Source organism: Rhea americana, unplaced genomic scaffold, assembly GCF_003343005.1.
Source record: "Rhea americana isolate MKP2758 unplaced genomic scaffold, rheAme1 scaffold_506, whole genome shotgun sequence".
NCBI classification, from domain to species: domain Eukaryota; kingdom Metazoa; phylum Chordata; class Aves; order Rheiformes; family Rheidae; genus Rhea; species Rhea americana.
The window spans coordinates 99948-118695 of record NW_028186653.1 but is presented as its reverse complement, the minus strand read 5'-3'; the positions used below and the strand labels follow the sequence as shown (position 1 = coordinate 118695).

At 43.8% G+C, this 18748-nt stretch overlaps 1 protein-coding gene across 1 annotated transcript in view; it reads left to right on the top strand.

The window, feature by feature from the left end:
• Positions 1-6344: 6344 nt before the first annotated feature.
• The window catches only part of DAGLA (diacylglycerol lipase alpha), a 74447-nt gene continuing 62043 nt past the window's right edge, over positions 6345-18748 (top strand). The window contains exon 1 of the mRNA XM_085317789.1: positions 6345-6455. The gene's annotated coding sequence lies outside the window, so the exon portion shown is untranslated. The remainder of the gene's footprint in view (positions 6456-18748) is intronic.

Genomic DNA, 18748 nt, shown 5'->3' with positions numbered 1-18748 from the left:
AAGGAGACATAGCAAATGGAGAGGAGTGGCATCCTTGGGCAGTGTCTACATCTAACAGTGATGTTTGCTGCCCCTCTTGCTTCCTGCGGAGCCTGGGAGGCAATACGTGCTGCTTGTTGAGAAAGAGTCAAACTTAGTGCTATCAGAAGACCACTTCTCTCTTCATTTCCTTTCCATTGGGGGGACACCAATTCAGTTGGGAATAGCTGGCTCTTGGGCCCATGTCAGATGTTTGTGTGTTCTGCAGACCCAGCATGGCAGGCACAACACTGCTGAACCATAAACCTTCCTTCCCTGCTGCAGTGATTCCCACAGCAGGAGATTAACAAGCCACTAGGAATCAGGAAACAGTTCATTCTCTGTTATCCTATGAGGTAATTTTTCATGCATGGAAGCTGTATTAGTGCAACCTGAACAAGTCCTGGAGAGTCCTGGGAAAAGGCCAGCTCTCCTGTTGAAGGGGGAAGGGGAGGAATTCATTCCACATTCCTAAAGCTCTTGTTAAATATCCTGATTCATTTCTGGGCTATAGCTCTTCTTCCACATGAGGTTTTAGGAATGAGGATAGAGCCAAGGGCCTTCGAAAGGTAGGTGATGAGGAGAAATAATAGAGTACACATGAATTTAAGGAAGTCAAGCAGATGAAGAAAATTGTTACCACACCTGAAATGGGCAGTGTTGTAAGGAAAGCAGGGCCTCTGCTGGATTACCAGTACTGTAAACAAACTCATGAGTCAGGTGCCCAGAATCATGAGCTTTGGACTTGCATTTGTCTTCTTGCCTCTGAGCCTCTAGAAATCATTTTTGTGCTTTCTTTTCCCTCAAAACCACCAGGCTTTACAATCCAAGGAAACTTTAGCATGTGACAAAGTAAGGCTTACTGAGATCAAGAGGTTTTTCCAAGATCCAAGAGGAACTGTGAAACAGAGGTAGAAGCTGATGGCAGAGGTACTAAAGCCCAGAGCGCTGCTTTAACCACTCACCTCACTTGTCTCTAATGGAGAGAGGCCACCTGTTGCTGACAAGTAGGAAAAAGGCCCTGAGCACTGCTAGCTAGACTTCGCAGCAGTGAAAGAATTCTAGCGAAATGTTATTTAATGTTTGCCTTCAGTGGAGATGGTTATTTACTAGCAAGAAATTTCTGGGCTGAAGAGTTACAGTTTGGGTAATGCTAGGTAATGTTTATGGAGAGGGGAGTGCTGGCAGGATTTATAGCAAGTCTTTGAGTATTGCCTTCCATAGTTAGATCTGGTACAAAGTTAGAAAAGCAGCCGGAGGATGAGTTTGTGCTTGGAATCATTAGCAGCAAGGGTTGTACTGAATTACCAAATGCAGCCTGAGGGTTGACAGCCTTGACAAAAAGCCTAGAAAAAGTAAAATAAACACATGTACACATTTACTATAGGCTGAAAGTGAACCCACAGCATTGCAAAGGCATGTGCTGCCCTGGCTCTTGGTGTGCGAGATTGCTTGTGGAAGATGGAGATCCTTACAAAGCAGTGCCCAAGAGAAAGCAACTTTGTGACTAGAAAGGCAGTCTCACCTAACAAGAGAGAACTGGGAAACATCAGGGCTGGACCTGCTCACAAGATGGGAAATCTACCAATGCATGTATCTATGACAGTGCAAAAGGGAAGAGCTGTGGCCTAGACAAGGAGCTGCCAATTTGGTTGGGAATATGCCATCTCACAAGCAGTGTGAGATAACAAGCACACACCAGGTGAGTGTAGGGTTCAAATGGGTAATGGGATGGCAATCTTTTTCCTGCCTAGTAGCAAAGAAGAGTGGCAGCGCAGCTCTCTCTTGAGAAGATCCAGCTAGAGCCTTGGACACTATTCTGAACACTTGTGGAGCCACAGGACAAAGTCCTACAAAGGTAAATATTCATGAAGACTTTGGGACAGGCTCTGGCCCTGCTAGGTCTCCTAGCTCTGATGTACTAGGACCTGCCCACTGCTTTCTCTGGGAGGCCCCCTCGCCAAACCCATGCAATTACTCTTGTTGCTGTTCCATACCTCAGTAACAGGTCTGTCTCTTCAGTTCATGCATGGGAGAAATTCTTTGCTGCAGCAAGTAGATGAGCTCCTGTCCTGAATGATTTTTGGGAGCCATTTCAGCTCTGGAGCAGTCTAGAAACCTCAGGGTGTCAATCCAGCAGCTTGATTTGCTGGATTCGGCTTGCGATAAGAATGGGCTTGTTTCAGAGGTCAGATTCAAGCATGCTGGGTGGGACAGGAGCAAATCCAGCCAGCCAAGGTGTTCCATATTAGACCAGCCTCTAGCCTTTTGAAAGGCAAGAATGGTGGCAAGGCATCTATCTTGCACTGAGCTGGAGTTGATATTTCTGTCCCCACTGGAAATCAAGCATCTACACTTGGGTGGTTTGACTTATGGCAGTACCAATGGACTATTTGGGTCAACAGTACCCCTGCTTTGATTTGTCCAACTCTTACAGCAGATAGCTATTTTAGCTGTAAATATACCTGTAAAATGCTAATGAGTCACTTATTTAATACAAGGTGTAGCTAGATACAGAGTTCTGTTATGCTCCATTTTTGAATGCAGTATGGAGCAGATGCTGTTGGGTGAAGCAGGTAGCGAAGTGATTCTTGTGCTTAGTATATGGGCATGTTATATTTCAAAAATATGTTCTAGTGCCTAGAGGATCTGCAGAAGGCCCTGACCCAGCTTGGAGCAGACCTTTGCAAACATGCTGAGTACAAGAAAAGTGCCTTCATTAGGATGGTGCTATTTACTTAAGACTTAAGCAATGCGGTTTTTCTCTTCAGTGCTGAAGCTGCTGGTCTTGCTGCAGCTGGTGGGGAGGAGAATTAGCACCCATTAGAGTTTTACAGTTCAAGGGTAAGGGAAGGGTGAGTGTTGAGAAAGGAGGAGATATAAGCCAGTCTGGAACATGGTGGTTGTAGCATATGCTCAGACTCCAGCTATGTCTTATGGACATCAAGGCAAAGAAAATTTCTAGGGAGATCTGACAATGGCTAATGAAGGACCTACATGGCTGGTGTGGGGGGAACTTCTCCTAAGCTGAGGAGAATCAGTCTGAAGATGCTAGCTTAGAAATACTTCAGAATTAGGTGATGGAGGCTGATGTCTCTGGCTAATTGCAGGTGGCAGTCCATGCTGCATAGTGCAGGAGAATTGACAGGTAGGCTCAGGAGGCACAGGAAAGGGTGGATGCTGAAGATAAAGAGGCAGCTTACACCTGATGTAATGAAAATGGGGAACAGGAATTCCTGTTGATTTTGTTTGGTTTTTAAAAGCTTTAGTCTTAGCGCTTCGCAGATTCTAATCTTATCTGGCATTGATATCATTTGAAGAAAACTCTGTGATGTTTCTGTATGCTTTGGTGAAACTTCTCTTTGGACCTCTAGTTGACTGAGGATCCCTGGAAAATGAGGGACCATGGATGCAAGGTACTGGGATACTTCCCTCTGACATAATGTTATCCCTCATCTTTTGGTAATGTCTTGTCCCTAGTAACCTTCTCTTTGATAATTACGAAAAAGTCTTGCCAGGACACTTCATGCAGCCAGCGCTTTGAATTTAACCATATGAAACAGTGATCAGCATCAGAGGGCTCCTTTGGAAGAGCTAGGTGCTGATTACTTCCTGCACATTGCTAAAGCTCCCTGTAGCCTCAGTTTCAGATAAGCTACTGTGTTGTTAGAAGTAGCGAAGAGATGGCTTTATTTTCTGATCTACTTGGTGGAAGTGGCTGTGAAATGGTCATTTGGTGGTGAGAGTTAGTGCCAACCTTTTTAAAAAAGGGGGGGGGGTGATCTCAAGGTAGTGAGACCCTACAAAGAGGTAACTCCAGAGCAGGACATGCTGTTTGGGGAGACTGTCTTAATTTCTGTTGCCTCTCCCACCTTCAAGAACATGCTCCACCTTAGGTTAGGACAGGCAGTGGCCAGAAAAGGGGGGGTTTCCTATTTGGAGGCTCAGCTGTTGAAAGAACTGAGGTGACCCAGGTTATCTCCATGCTTCAGGCTCTGCTCAGAGGCTGAGGTGAACCTGGCACAGGAATTCTGCAGCTGTCGAGGAGATGACAGGTTTTAGCTTGGTATGGTGTTACACAGGGCTTGACAGGAGACTGGAGTAGGTTTGAGTAGCCTGGGTATTTGAACCACTCTGTTATCTTTCCTGTCCATGCACTCTGACTAATCAAGCAGCTTTTTTTCTTTTTTTTTTCTTTTTTCCCCTCTCCTGCTTTGCCTTTCACAGCAGTTGCTACCCAAGTGCTCTACCAGCTGCCCTCATGATGGATTCAGTAGAAGTAAATGCCCTTCATGTATGGGTAGAGTTGGAGGATATTTGAGGATTTGTACAGGAAATGGGATTGCATAAAATGAAGCCTGATCTTGCAAATTGCCACTGTCTCAGGTGTTTTGAAAGAAAGAACTGTCAATAGCTGTGATGTACTCTTTTGCTCTAGCTGTGCTATAGATATGGTCTGGTCCTTTTTATCAGCAATTCTTTCATGGAGCGGAGTTACAGGTATGGACAGCTGGGACCGTTCACAAGTGGCAAGCTTCAACTGTGTGAGACTAACTGTGTATGATGACTTGTGTATATTAATTGGCGTGTTTGCAGGATATGGGCTGGTATATACTCTATACCACTATTTGAATTTAGAAGTCTTGAACAGCTACAGATTGTATTTTCATTAATAAAACACTCATTTATAGTTTTCATGAGATGTTGCTTCCATCTGTTCTACATTTCAGAGCTTTTAGGAGGTCTCTGACCTCCAGACTGGTACAGATGAGAAGATTTTGTGCTAACAGAAGACCTTGGAAGTGCTACATACGAGATAAAATGATTTGTTTGAATGGTATATTTATACCAGCTTTTCATCTAAACCAAAGCCATTTTACACCTGTTTGACAAGACAGAAGGACTTAAAAAGAGCGTAAGTGTAATTTCATGCCGGAGCAGTATACAAAGACCTCAGCATAAATGCATACCAGAACTTCAAAGCAGTTTTTGCCAAATATATTTCTCTATTACCTATAGTACTATCTGTTTTTTTAAAAAGGTACAGTGATATTCACTGAGCTGACTGTTTGAAGACTAGTATCCTACTTGGTCTAATGAGGAATGGGCCAAGTGCAGCTATCGCTGTCCCCTGCTGGATGAGCGTAGCTGTTTCCTAGGACCTGTATTCACAGCCGCAGGAGACTCATCTGCTGTTTTTCTAGGTTTCTGTGATAAGACTCTCGAAATTCTGTTCTTGGTTGATGAAATGGATAATGCGTCTGTGGCACATGGGGTCAGTGGGAATGCTTATCTGACCTTTTGGTGCAAACTGCATCCAGTATTGGAATTTTTCAACAGGTTTCGTTCAAAAACATCGACTTGTCAAATCTGAAACTCTGTGGGAATGTGCTGGTTCCCACCAGGAAAGAATTTGTACGACTTCTGGTCCAAAGCCTGGAGAAACTAGTAAAGGCAGATGCTTTGATACGTGCTACGTTGAGGTCATTGCCATGTCAGATGCTGGCAAATGCCATCCTTCCTCCCACCCAACACTGTGACCAGGAGCAGACTACTTGGGGCGAGCATGTCCTTGTGAGGAATGGGTGGTAARTGATGTGTGGGGCAGGGGCGTCCATACCAGGACTGGCTGTTTTAGGTCAGGCCAAGCTCTTGGCAACATATGCCAGTGCTTACTGATGGCCAAGGCCCTGACTCCATTTTAGTCATAGTGTAGTTCAAAGCTTTTTGATTAAAAGGTAAGTAAATTTCAAGCTCCCCGATAGTAAAGCCTCATGACCCATGCCAGAGGTTTAAAAAGGAGAGGTGCATCGGCTATTTACGCACTGGGTAGCCGCTCTGACCCAAAAACAGGGCTGCAGGGTGAGGCTGCGAGTCCTGGGCTAGAGATGGCCTGGAAGGAATGTTTTATTTTGTGCAAGGAGGCTTTCCTCAGGGAAAATGCCGTCGGGATAGCCAGAGGGGACTGATCAGTTGGGGTCGCCCTACATGCAGGCCTGTCCCCTTGCTGGTGTCGCTCTGCTGCAGGTGGCGCGGTGGGGGCGCGGGCGACTCCGCCTCCGGGCAGCCCTGTCTTCCCCCCAGCGCCTCAGCGCACTGCCTCAGCCCAGCTGCGGCCGAGGGCCCGGCTCGGCGGGGCGCCAGCCCTATCGCCGCCTGTCCGCGGCTTTGGGGCGCCAGGCCCGTCTCGCCGCCGCCCGCCAGGGAGCGCGCCAGCCCGCCGGCTCCCTTCCCCGCGCACCGCCCACCGTCGCCATGGTGACAGCTGGGTGCGTAGCGGCCCTTACGAGGCTGACGCAGTGGGCGGCCCGGCACGGGCGGGGGCGGCCCCTGAACGGACGGAGGCGGTGTTAGAGAATTGGGGGGCCGCGAGGCCCCCGGGATGGAGGTGGCGGTGGCAGCCCTGGGCCTGCGTCGCAGCCGACGGCGGCGGAGAGGTGAGGGGCGGCCGCCGCGGGCTGGGGCCGGCGGGGCTTTTCCCTCTGAGGGAAAGGCAGGTCGTGGGGGCCTGTGGCAGGTGGTCGTCGGGCGGGGGGTGCGGGGGGCCAGCCATACGGCCTCGATCCGCGGGGCGCGCAGGGGCACAGCGGACGGCGGCGAGGTGGGTTAGGGTCCACCCAATGCAGCCTCCCCGTCGGCATCTCCTGGCTGTCCACCGTCTTCGTGTCCTCTCCCACCGTCGTCTGCTCTCCTCGGGAGGCTGCGGCAGGTGCCAGCAAGGGCCTGTGCCCGCGGGGAGCAGTTTCCTCCTGTGGAAGCTGCGATGCTGTGGAAAGCTGCCCAGGCGGCTGAGAGGGGCTGCCTCCTTCAGAAGGCCGCTTTCCTTGGTGCTTTCAACTCTGGCAGGAGCTTCTAGAGGCCCCAGGAAAGACCCATATGTGCATGTACAGTATGGAAAGAGGCTGTCCTTGCCCCAGAGAGGTACGCCTGAATAGCCACGGAAGGGACTGATGGCAGGGTTGAAGCCCCAGTCCCCAGTAAGCCCATCTAGGCTGACCGTGCCTGTCAACAGTAGCCCAGTGTGGGAGAGGGAGGTGTGTTGCTGTCTGGTTTTACAGGGAGGAACTGAGGGTGTGTTGGAGGTGGGTGTGACACAAGAGTTCTTCCTCTCAGCCTTCATCACTTCTCCACAGGGACCAGTATCTGATAATATTACTTTATGCTAAAAGGATTAAGGCCACAAGTATCTGCCAATAGCACATGATGAGCTCTGACCTTAAAAATCCACATTTAGGGTAACAGGGACTGTATTCTTTTAAAAGTGAGGCTGTGTTACTCTGAAATCTTACAATTGATACACTGCCAGACTCTCCTCAGCCAAAATTCATGCTGGGCCCATTCTGGGAATTGCTACCTTGCTATGCACGTGGAACATCTTTCAGTTGTCACTTGGAATATAGAAAGAGCACTTGTTGAGTCTACAGGTTTTCATGCGCATCGTGGTTCCTAACCCAGTACCAGGTCAAAAACAGCATAGTGATTGCTAAGGATAAACAGATAGAAGATAAAAAGTGTATGCAGCTTCTCTGATGCTGGAGTGTTTGAATGTTGCCAGTTAGAAGTTAAAAATCTCCTGTGGATTAGCCAGCTTCTTCAAAGAAAATGCTTCTATGGGAAAGCGTAACCTTTGCCAAGGTTAGAAGGGAGATTACTTGCTTGTGACGATAAAACCTTGTGTTACCTGGTGGTGAGTTGCTACCTCTTGCTGACTGTCATTTTGTGGTAGGGCAGGGAGAAGTGTCTGAGCTAGTGTGGTCAGGCTGAGTGCTTTTAAAATAGTAGTGGTTAGGAGATAATGAAATTGTAGAAAGTGACTTTTGCAAAGACAGGTTCTTTAATCTCTTGGTTTTATGACATTGGCTTCTGTGAATTGTGTATGTAGTGGTGAAGTGTCTGCACTCTTAAGGAGGTTAGTTTATGACTGTAGAAGAAGGAAATGTCTGTTGGGCACTGGTGGAAAGTTTTCAAAATGGAAAACATTATCTGGTTGTAGTTGTTCGTTGTCCTAGGTGTTATCTTTCTGTGCCATAAAAATTGCATTGGGTGCTTATAGCCCCTGATTAGATTACTTCTCAACCTGGTGAATATGTGTGTCTCTGTAGCAGACCAGTAATGGCTAACAGATAGGGCAAGGTCCATGCAAAAACTCGTAGGACACCTGTTACTCTGTCTGTAAATAATGCGTGTAACCTAGAACTTCTAACAAAAACTCTTATGAAGGGAGTAGGACAAATCTTTCCTTCTACCTTATATTTAAAGAAAAGATCAGATTTGGGAACTACCATCTCTGCTGCTTTGCAAAAGTTTTACTCCATCCATAACATCTTACAGAGACAAAATTCCAAACCTGATAATATGTGTCAGTAATACTGAATTATAAAAGCTGACCTGATCAGGATACATTTTAACTTAAGGCACAGGACTAGATCCTTGTGATTACTATCTGCAAAATCAAATCAGAAGTCACAGAAATTAGAATTGCTGTAAAACCCTGACAGCTCAGTCTTTGCCAGCAAAAAGGCACTGAAAGGGTGAACTTTATTGTATTGCGTCTACCACTTCCCCTCCTAGAGTCCTACAAAGGAACACTTATGTGGCAATATTATTTAAGTGATTAAAACTGGTAAAATTGCTACTTCAGGAAGAAAACTATGAAGGACTAAAATCCTCCCTCAAATGACAAAATTATGTTAAAAATACTAGTGAAGAGGAGCAGGGTAAACCAAGATGCATATTGGTCTATTTTATTTTATAGATAGATAGGAGTGATTGTAGATATTAAACTGTTTAAAAGTATTAGCTCAGTTGGTTACAGCATGGTGCTGCTAATGCCAAGGTCACAGGTTCAGTTTGCGTATGGGCTAGGCTGAGGGTCGGACTAGATGATCTCCAGAGGTCCCTTCCAACCCTTCTATGATTCTGTGATTCTATGATTCAGATGACTTACCTTCAGCAGATACTCAGTGCTCAGCAGCAACAGAGTTTGATGCATGTGTGAGTGTACGGATGTGCTTTGGATTTTGGGAACGTAAATATTACATTCTTTGTAGCACAAGTCTATCTCACTGTTTGTTCTAAGGCAGGAGAAATTTTTATATGTTCATTAAGCAGTGCATACATCTTACCAAAAGCTGGAGATCTAAACTTGCAAGCCCTCTAGCTCYCTATTTTTATACTTTTTTTCAGCCCTATTTGTATACTTTTTTCAGCCCCACCTATCTTTACTCCCCTCTCTGTACAACAGTTTGGAATTCCTGGTGGGATCTGAAAATGCACCAGCTATGGATTGTCATGTAATCCATGTGAACTTTAGATTGTTTCTCTATTTTTGATATCAGCTTTAATCCTGGGATGCTGAAGATGCGATGTTTAATGGCTTTTACAGTACCTAATGTAAAAACAGGCAGGGGGGTCTTTCATGTGCAGCCTCATCAAGAAATGAATTAATTTTGGGAAAGCAAATCATTTTGTTTTTTGAATTGGAATAAAATTATATGGATTTTTTGTTTAATTGCAAACAAGATTCATACACTTATTACAAAGCTTTGTAACTTAGAAAACAATCTTAAAGCAACATGCTTCAAATATCAGTCTGCTCATTTCATTGGTGCCTTCCCAGCAAGGACAAGCAAGCTGGAGACCTGTAGGAAGTACAGGAATGCTAACTTTTGAGAGTGTTGACCCCAGGATGCTTGACATACTGCTTGGCTTTGGAGAGATTATAGCCTGTGTGACTCCAAGTCTTCTACAGGCCTACCTATAATTTCTTGATCTTTCTTGCATTAACACAGCAATGATTCTGTTTTGCTTTCATGTGAAGGATATTTGAGATTTTTTTTGTGTGTGTAGCAAAGTTGTATATATGATCTAGAACAAGAACCTTTTACTTTGAGAAGTCTGCCTTTACTCTGCTTTGCCTCTGACAAATCAACATACTTAACATTTCAGTTTGCTGCCTAAATAGCAGTTGTTTAAACTAATATCTTTTCCATAACCTTATATACAAATTTTTATTGCTGTATCTGTAGCGCATTTTGTAATCTGGTAATGAAAAGTGGTTTTTTTTGGTATCTATTTTCTAAGTGTCTATTATTAGCTTCATAAGAAGTTTAGTGTGCTGCTACTTTTAGATGTGAGATTGTGTTGCTGTTCTCCTCCATATTCTTAGTCTTTGCCAGAGTGAGAATATCCTTGTGCCTAGAGAGAGGACTAGCTGAAAATGCTATTGGATCCAGGAAGTTCAATCACGATAGATATCTATGTCAGTCCTTCTTCCACAATGTTATGCAGTGTCTATCAGGACCTTGGCATGTTTAGGGGTGAGCAAACATTGATGATTATTTTAAGAGTATGTTCTCCCATCTTTGCTGGTAGGATACCTTATTTGATGCAGTTTTGTGTGAGACAGGGAGAGCTGCTTGTAACATCTAAACAATGATTCTATCCTATAGTTGAAGAGCTTATGATTGCACATCTTCACGAACAAGAGGAGAGACTTGCTGATACAGAAATCCATTGAACGAGATTCCCTTCCTCCTGTGAAGACATAAGATGATTTTAACCAGTGTTTATGGTTATTAGGAATAACTAGCTAACAAATAAGTATGAGAAGGCTACCTTAAATGCTCTAAGGTGCTCTAAGCCTTGCTGTAATATTCCAGTGCAACATTTCTGTTCCTTCTTTGACCTGTTGCACTAGTGGTATGGTTCTTAGCACAAACATGGAAGATCCTCAATTCAGATACAGACAGACTTGTAGACTAAGTCCTTATTTTTTTCTGAAGAAAAGCAGATTGGCAAATGAAATGATGAATATTTTAGGCCAATTGAAATACTTAGAGTTGAACAGGCTACTARGAGGAATCAAGGAAATTCAGGATCTTGTGTAGTGTCATTGGAGTTAAGTGTAGTAAAAATGGGTGCGCTACTATGAATAAAAGCTTAGTGCCTTTCTATCCTGAAAGGTTTGCAGTTGGATCTGTCATGCTTCTCCATGTTTGTTAGAAGTTGGAATTTACAGAGCTCTACATTTTTTGGAAAGAGAATTTATCTTTTTTTTATTTTTTTTTTAGGTTTAATTTTGGAAAGTTTAATACTATGACTCGTCTTTTCAGCACAGATCTGTGTAATGTGCTTGCTGGTGTTTAGGTACAGCCATAGATACAGCCTTGATGCATTTTGGAAGCCAGGTTCCAGTTCTTGAGTCTGGGCTTCTGGAGGTTAGTCTTTTCCCTATGTAATCCTCCAAAAGATTTCGCAAAATTGTATTGTTTTCTCTTGTGGGAAATTAACTATTTCACCTCCCAAAAAATAAGAGCAGGTCAGATTCTTTTGTGAGTTCACAGCATGTCAGACAACCTGTGAGTGCCCTGAATGAAGTGAATCCTACCTTCTTTTGTTGTCTTAAATACTGTATTTCCTTCCTGATCATATCAGCACCTTTCAAAAGTGTGCTTCATCAAAATTCAACCTAGTACTATCACACAACTTTCTCTTTTTGCATGTTCTTTGTTTTTGTTACATGTTCTTTCTCTGTTGAAATAAAACTCAGATTTTGGTGTTTTGACACCATAGAAAATTCAGATGTGAGAAGCTGTAAATGAAATGGCTTCGTTTCTGTGGCGGATAAGCCTGAGGGCTGTGCTGCCATTCAGAGAGACCTGAACAGGCTGAAGAGTTGGGTGCAGAGGAACCTCATGAGGTTCAGCAAGGGCAAGTGCAGAGTCCTGCATCTAGGGAGAAATAACTGTAGGCACCAGTACAGGCTAGCCTGACCTGCTGGAAAGCAGCTCTGCAGAGAAGGACTTGGGAGTGCTGGTGGATAACAAGTTGACCATGAGCCAGCAATGTGCTCTTGTGGCCAAGGCGGCCAATGGTGTCCTGGGGTGCATTAGGAAGAGTGTTGCCAGCAGGTCGAGGGAGGTGATCCTGCCCCTCTACTCAGCCCTGGGGAGGCCTCATCTCGAGTACTGTGTCCAGTTCTGGACTCCCCAGTACGAGAGAGACGTGGAGCTACTGGAGAGAGTCCAGCGTAGGGCTACAAAGATGATCAGAGGACTGGAGCATCTGCCCTCTGAGGAACGGCTGTGAGAGCTGGGCCTGTTTAGCCTTGAGAAGAGAAGACTGAGAAGAGGTCTTACCAATGTCTACAAATACCTTAAGGGAGGGTATCAAGGGGACAGGGCCAAACTCTCTTCAGTGGTGTCCAGTAACAGGACAAGAGGCAACGGGCACAAACTGAATGCCAGGAAGTTCTGCCTGAATATGAGGAGGAACTTCTTTCCTGTAAGAGTGACAGAGCGCTGGAACAGGTTGCCCAGAGAGGTTGTGGAGTCTCCCTCTCTGGAGATATTCAAAGCCTGCCTGGATGCAGGCATGGATGCCTGTCTAAAATGCTGTAGGTGACCCTACTTGAGCAGGGGTGTTGGACTAGATGATCTCCAGAGGTCCCTTCCAACTTCAGCCATTCTGTGATCCTGTGAAGTGAACTCAGTGCAGTTTTTCATCACTAAATGGTTCAGGAATAGTAAGGGGATCACTTTGTATTGCTCATCTCTTGCTTGACCCAAAAGAAGACTGCTTTTAAAAATGCACTAGCCAGTCTTTCTACCCCAATGGTTTGTCTCTTGTGTTCCAAGATATCTCCACCATGATAACATGTCCTTCTGTTTCCAGCATTCTGTGTAACAGTATCCATCACCTGTCAGACAGATTCAGCCTTTTAAACTACAGCACCCTTTATGTTACTGTGTTGTGTTGATTCCGTTGTTTGTTACCATCTCCATGTTATCCAAACATCTGATAGAGACAACTGCTTCACTAAATTATAACATTTTGATGTGAACCTCTGTATTTTTACTTTCTGGGGTAATATGTGTCCATGGTCCCTTGTCAGAGAAGGTGAAGAAGATCCCATTTGCTCTCCTGGGTGGTGGGTAATTTTCTTCCTTAAAAAAAATGAAGAAATGTTGATTTGCAACATCGTTCTGTAATGTTCCTGAAGACACTCTTGTAGTAGATAGTCCTTTTCTTCCTTGAATAGATTACATGAAGAATAATGTGAGATTTCTTAAATGACAGATTGTTTGTGTATGCTGTGGGACTGTTCTTGCACTCACCTTTGTCATTTTAACTTTTTTTCTAGCAGAGAAAGAGGCTGCTCTTTCAGGTCATCTTTCCAACGTTAATATGTGGCTGAAGCTACTCAGTACATTAATAATAGACTGCATGTGCAGGAAGAGAGATGCTTTTCATGAGATGTTATGCTCATGTTCTAAAACATAACTACCTGAAAGACTAGAGCTTTCCTCAAATGTCAGTGGCGTTAGAGGACTGTAGAGCAAGATGCCTTTGGATGAATGTGTTATTAAATTTCCATTATATTGGAAGCCATTGTATTCTTTCCCCAGAAGCCCTTTCCCCTCAATTTTTTGCCTAGTCATGGATCAATACTTTACTTCTGGCAACCTGTCTTTTATCCTCGTTTGATTTTGGGGGATAACAGAAAAGGCCTCATGTTCTTCCTGAACTCTAAAAGCAAATCCTTTTGAACATCTCGGGGGTGATAATCAAATTTAACTCAGCAGGAAAAGTGGGCCATCCACAAATGCAGTTTTGTCCTCTATGCCTCCAAACATTAGAGGCCTGGAAGAGTTTTAGATAAGGACCTTTGCTGGTCACATGCAGCTAGGTAATTGTCCATCTTGCTTGTAGGACTTCAGCTCTCCACTGGTTTTAAAGAAAATTAATTCTCCAAGGCCTTGGTATCAGAGAATCACAGAATGACTTTGTCTTTCTCTTGGATGAGGGTGGAGGAATTAATATAGGCATATTTTGGAGGTGGGAACCATGTGGGATGCTGCAAAAAGAAAGCTTATTCTTCTGAGAACTGATGGCTGAGTAACAGTGTGGTATGTACATCTGCAGTGCCTCATAGGAGACTGCTGTTATTTTTACTACGTATCCAAATTTCATGAATTCTGCGTGTGAGTTTACACTCTAACCCAGGAAGAGTCAAGTATGTGCAATTAGTTGTGCCTGTGAAAGTGAGTGTATATGTATGTCATCTTGTTCAGCAAAGGATAGGTAGAAAGTCTGAAGATCAACTGACATGTCAGTGTGAGGTGCATAGTAGGTATTTGAAGAGAGGAAGTATGTATATGCCTACATTAGCAATTTCTCCATATTCTAGCATTCAAGTTTGCAGGATGTGTATTTGTACACGAATTGGCCTACCTGTTTCTGGGTAGTTAAAGACACACATTTAGGAAACAAACAATGCTAAGGTGCCCTTCCTGATATAATGAGCCTACTTGTTTGTGTACGTGGTTGTGCTGATTCCTCTGGTGTAAATTGCTTGGAATGGCTTGAAAGCCTCCTGTTGATTTGGAGCTCTAAAGTATATTACATCTTTGACTGTTGCTCTTTGGGATGTGCAACAGCTATTTTGTGATGACTTACCTGACTTGAACTTTAGGCCCTTTCAACAGATGAAGTTCTAGTAATAAGTTTAATTTAATATTTGAGGAAGTAAATCTTTTGGGTGTGGGTGTGAGTAAACACTTCTCTTTTTCTGTTCTCTTTCATTCTGGACTGTCTTCATCATGCCAGTATGGCTGGGATACAGCTTTAGTGTTGACAGTAGGAATTCCAGATTGATCTTCTTTCTTTACATCTGAAAGTGTAAGCCTTTCAGTGTGCAGAAGACAGTGCCAGAGGGTAGGAGATTGGAATTCCCTGTTGTCCAAGCCTGGAGAAGCAAGAGATTCTGATTCCAGAAAAAATGTCTGTCTGTTTCTTTGTACTTTATGATGAATCTGGTGGTATTTGCTCAACTGCCTTGCACCTGACTGTTGACTGTTTGCAGAAGGATTTTCCTTGAGTTTGCATTTCACAGTGCAGTCTTTTTTTTGAACTCTAGATTTTTTGAGAGAAAAGTGGCAGATGCCAATTAGGAGAGGGGAATAGGGAAGAAGATACGTTCATCCAAGAATCTTTGACCCTCAGGACTGAGTGGCTGCTGCTCCCTTTCTGTAGGGAGCGAAAGTAGAAGAAATGAGGAAGAAATATTATCTTCATTAGTTTTTTCAAACATGCATAATGTTCCTGCTGCACAGGAGCAAGACTTCATTATATGTTTCTGCTATTAGAAATGGAGATGAGGTCAGAAGCAGTTGTGGCTCTTTTATGTTCCTGTGGAACAGATAGTAGATGCAAGGGCTTGAATCCTTAACTATAAGGGAATATATCAATAAAGGTGAGAGAAAGATGTAATCTTTAATTTGGGTGGGAAACTAATATACTTCATTTTCTACCTGATTAGCTCCTGACTGCAAGCTTTATTGCACTGAATAAGAGATGAGATTTTGTGTGCAGTGCCCTCAAGGCTGTGCCTCGTTGCTTAAGTGTCACAGAGTTTATACAATGTGGACGAAGAGATGTATGAGTCCACTCTGTTGCTATTTTATGGACTTCATAATTAAATGCGCTTCTTGTATGAGGGGGAAGCAAAAAGGCTGCGCTTATCTGCTGGAGGAGAATGCAAACATGACTTTATTCCATTTAACAGTGGTGCTTGTGGGGCAGGGTTAGTAACCCATTTTGACTGAATACTCCAAATTGAAATGTAGAAATGTTTCTGAACACACTTTCCACCCTCTTTGAAGTAAAGAAGATGTTGAAGGCAGAGACATCAAATTTTCTGTTTCTACTGCACTGAACTATAGCCTATTGTTAAACTAGCCTAGGGCACTTCCTAGTAAATCCCTTGGATAGATTCATGGTTAGTAGACCTTGCCTACTGCAAGTCCTGTTTAGCATGCCTGTCTTCCTGTAGAGATCAGCTAACATGGTGTTAATTCTCTCTATTCCAGAAGACTGGGTGATGTAAGATTTCTGTGTGCCTCAAGGACCACAGCTGTATTATGTGGTTTAGAAGGAACTGGAATCCCAAAGTTAGACTGTGCTCTCTGAGGACTGAAAAGGAAATGGTAAAAGACATAAATCAGACTTAGGAAAAGATTTAGTTTTCTAATACCTGATAGAATGACTGGTTTCCAGTTGAAATCAATGGAAGGTAGGTGTCTATCTAGGAGTTGTGGCTTACAGGCTGTTCGTTAGGTGTGCTTCCTAGGTCATGAGTTCAAACAGCTTGAATGTTTTTTTAAAAACAGAAAGTCTAGTGACTTTGTAAGAATTTGTCATAGTAACTAAAGCTTCAAGGAAAGAGAATTTTGGTCTTAAAATGGACCTTATCACAAGAGCAAATCACAAGAGCAAAACACATCATTTTGTGCTTATCTTTTACAGAAAGTTTACTTCAGTATTTCTGTCATACATGCATGCAGTTTGCACATCCTGGTTCTTTGAATGTAGCAAAGTCAGCACACTATGGCCAATGAGCAAAATTAGGACTGTGGCTCACATCTGCTCTTCAAATGAGTAGGAAGTGTGGCATCTGAGATTCTGCAGTGATTCTTTGGCAGATGCTGCTCTGAGAAACTTTAGATGGATACAGTGATTAAAGAAGAAAATAGTAGTGTTGGGGCTCTGACTGAACAGTTACACTCTGTGGAGCTTTTCCCTTTGGGAAGTCCCAGTTCCACTTCTGTCTCTGTAGGTGCACTGTGACTGGGTTTTGGTAAGTGCATCTGGATATTTTTGTCTGTAGGGCTCTATTTCTGTTTTTATTATAAGAGGGATAGCTGCTATATCCAGGCTTATCTGCCCCTGAAAATGAGGGGTCTTCAGGTAGCTGTTAGCTGGCCAATAAATATGATACCTGCTAGGTACTTAAAAACTTTACTCTCTTGTAGTCAATGGAAGTGATATCTCCATAATCTTTTTTTTTCCATTACTAAAATTATTATTTGAATTGATGAAATTTCAATTAAGGTCATCTACATCTACAGAAAATTTTCATGTGGTCCAATTAAAAGATCTTTTAAAGCAGATATCTCTACCTTCTTTGTAGTCTTTGGATGGAGGGCATTTGTTGATGACTTTGAACTATTTAGAGTATAGTTTCAGCTTACTTGTGGAGAGGGGAAAAAAACTCATCCCCAAAATGTTTTTCATGAATTTTCATTTTTCACTGCAAAAATCACATAACAAAAAATCTCAGATTACTCAAAAATTAGGATGAGCTAACACTGTGCACACTTGAAAAAAAAAAGGAGTATTAGTTGTGTACTTCTGGTATGTAAGTCTTCTTTTGTATTCTCCAAAGATGGATAGTGCAAAGGTCACTCTGCAGCCCTTGCTGGCAGCCTAGAGCAGTAACGTTTTCCCGTGTTGCTTTCAGCCTAGGGAGTGATATTAAAGTAGCAGACTCTTACTGTGTTTATTTAATATTTCTAACTTCCTTCCCTGGGTTCCTTGACTTGCATCCTGACACATTATCACTTTCAACTCCTTTTCCAACTGACCTGTTAAACAAGTAAGTTAATCATGCGCATTTTGTTAGGGGTTGCCAAATTCAATAGCCAAATGGAGATGAGGCTGCTGGAGCACTGTGCCCCCAGGTCAAACCAGTGTTCCCAATCAGTACACATGCGAACATGTGTACAACACATATGTATACACATGGTCTGCCACACCGATCAACATAGTCAGAAGTATTCAGCACCTGCATAAGCACAAACAGCACCAGCAGCAGACCCACAGATCTTATGGTCTCTTGGGTTGTTGGCCTGGGCCCTATGGTCCCTCCATTACCTAGATTCTCCAGTGATCTTGCCCTCAGAGATGCCTTGGAATTCAGGTATGGATGTACCCCTGAACTTTTTGCCAGCTAGTCCAGCTCAATATTCTGCAGCAATCAAACACTCATGTACCCTCACTTGATCTAGGTACTTGCTGGTGCTACAGATTTATAGGCAGATTTATAGGCTCCTGTGACCCCATGATCTGATGCCAGTGACTGAAACTTGGGCCTTCATACACACATGTACACCCAGAATAGAGAGGCCTTTCACCCGGGAAAAAAATGGTGTTTAATGAGAAAACAGGACAGATGGCGTAGGGCATGGCCAGACAAGAGTGCTGACCAGCAACCTGTTTGTGTGCGTGACTGAACCTTTTCCAAACCACCTTGATCCCTCCCTTTTGCTACCTTTAGTGCATTCACTAAACCTCCCATAGTAAGTCTTATCTTAGAATCATAGAATGGTAAGGTTGGAAGGGACCTCTGGAGATCATCTAGTCCAACCCTCAACATAGCTTGTATGGGGATTGAACCTGCGACCTTGGCATTAGCAGCACCACGCTCTAACCAATGGAGCTAAACCTAACCAAGGCAAAATGCACTTCCCCTGCTTCCCGAAATGTGTCCCATACCCACTATGCAGTAACTCCCCTGAATCTTTGAGGTGCTGCAGTGAGCTGCTTTCATTCACTCATGGCGATGAGAGTTACTGCCTGGCCTGTGGGGCCGATGGTCCTCATTGGGGGAGACAGGGTAGAGGCTTGTTTCTTTGACTAGGTTATTGGGGCTCCCCCACTTGTCTTTGTGCCTCTGGAGACCAGCCTTTGATGGGCTGATTGCTCTCCTGTGATGGCTCTAGGAGGAGCCCCCACCTGCTGTTGCGCCCTCTGCATTTCTCTGGGTGTGTGGAGATGAGTTTTTCTCCCCCCTCCACCTCTTTCTTTCATATGCAGATATCACTACTGGAAATAGTTCCATGCTTCACTTAGTCTTCTCCCACTTACTGTGGTAAAGATAGGGAGGTGA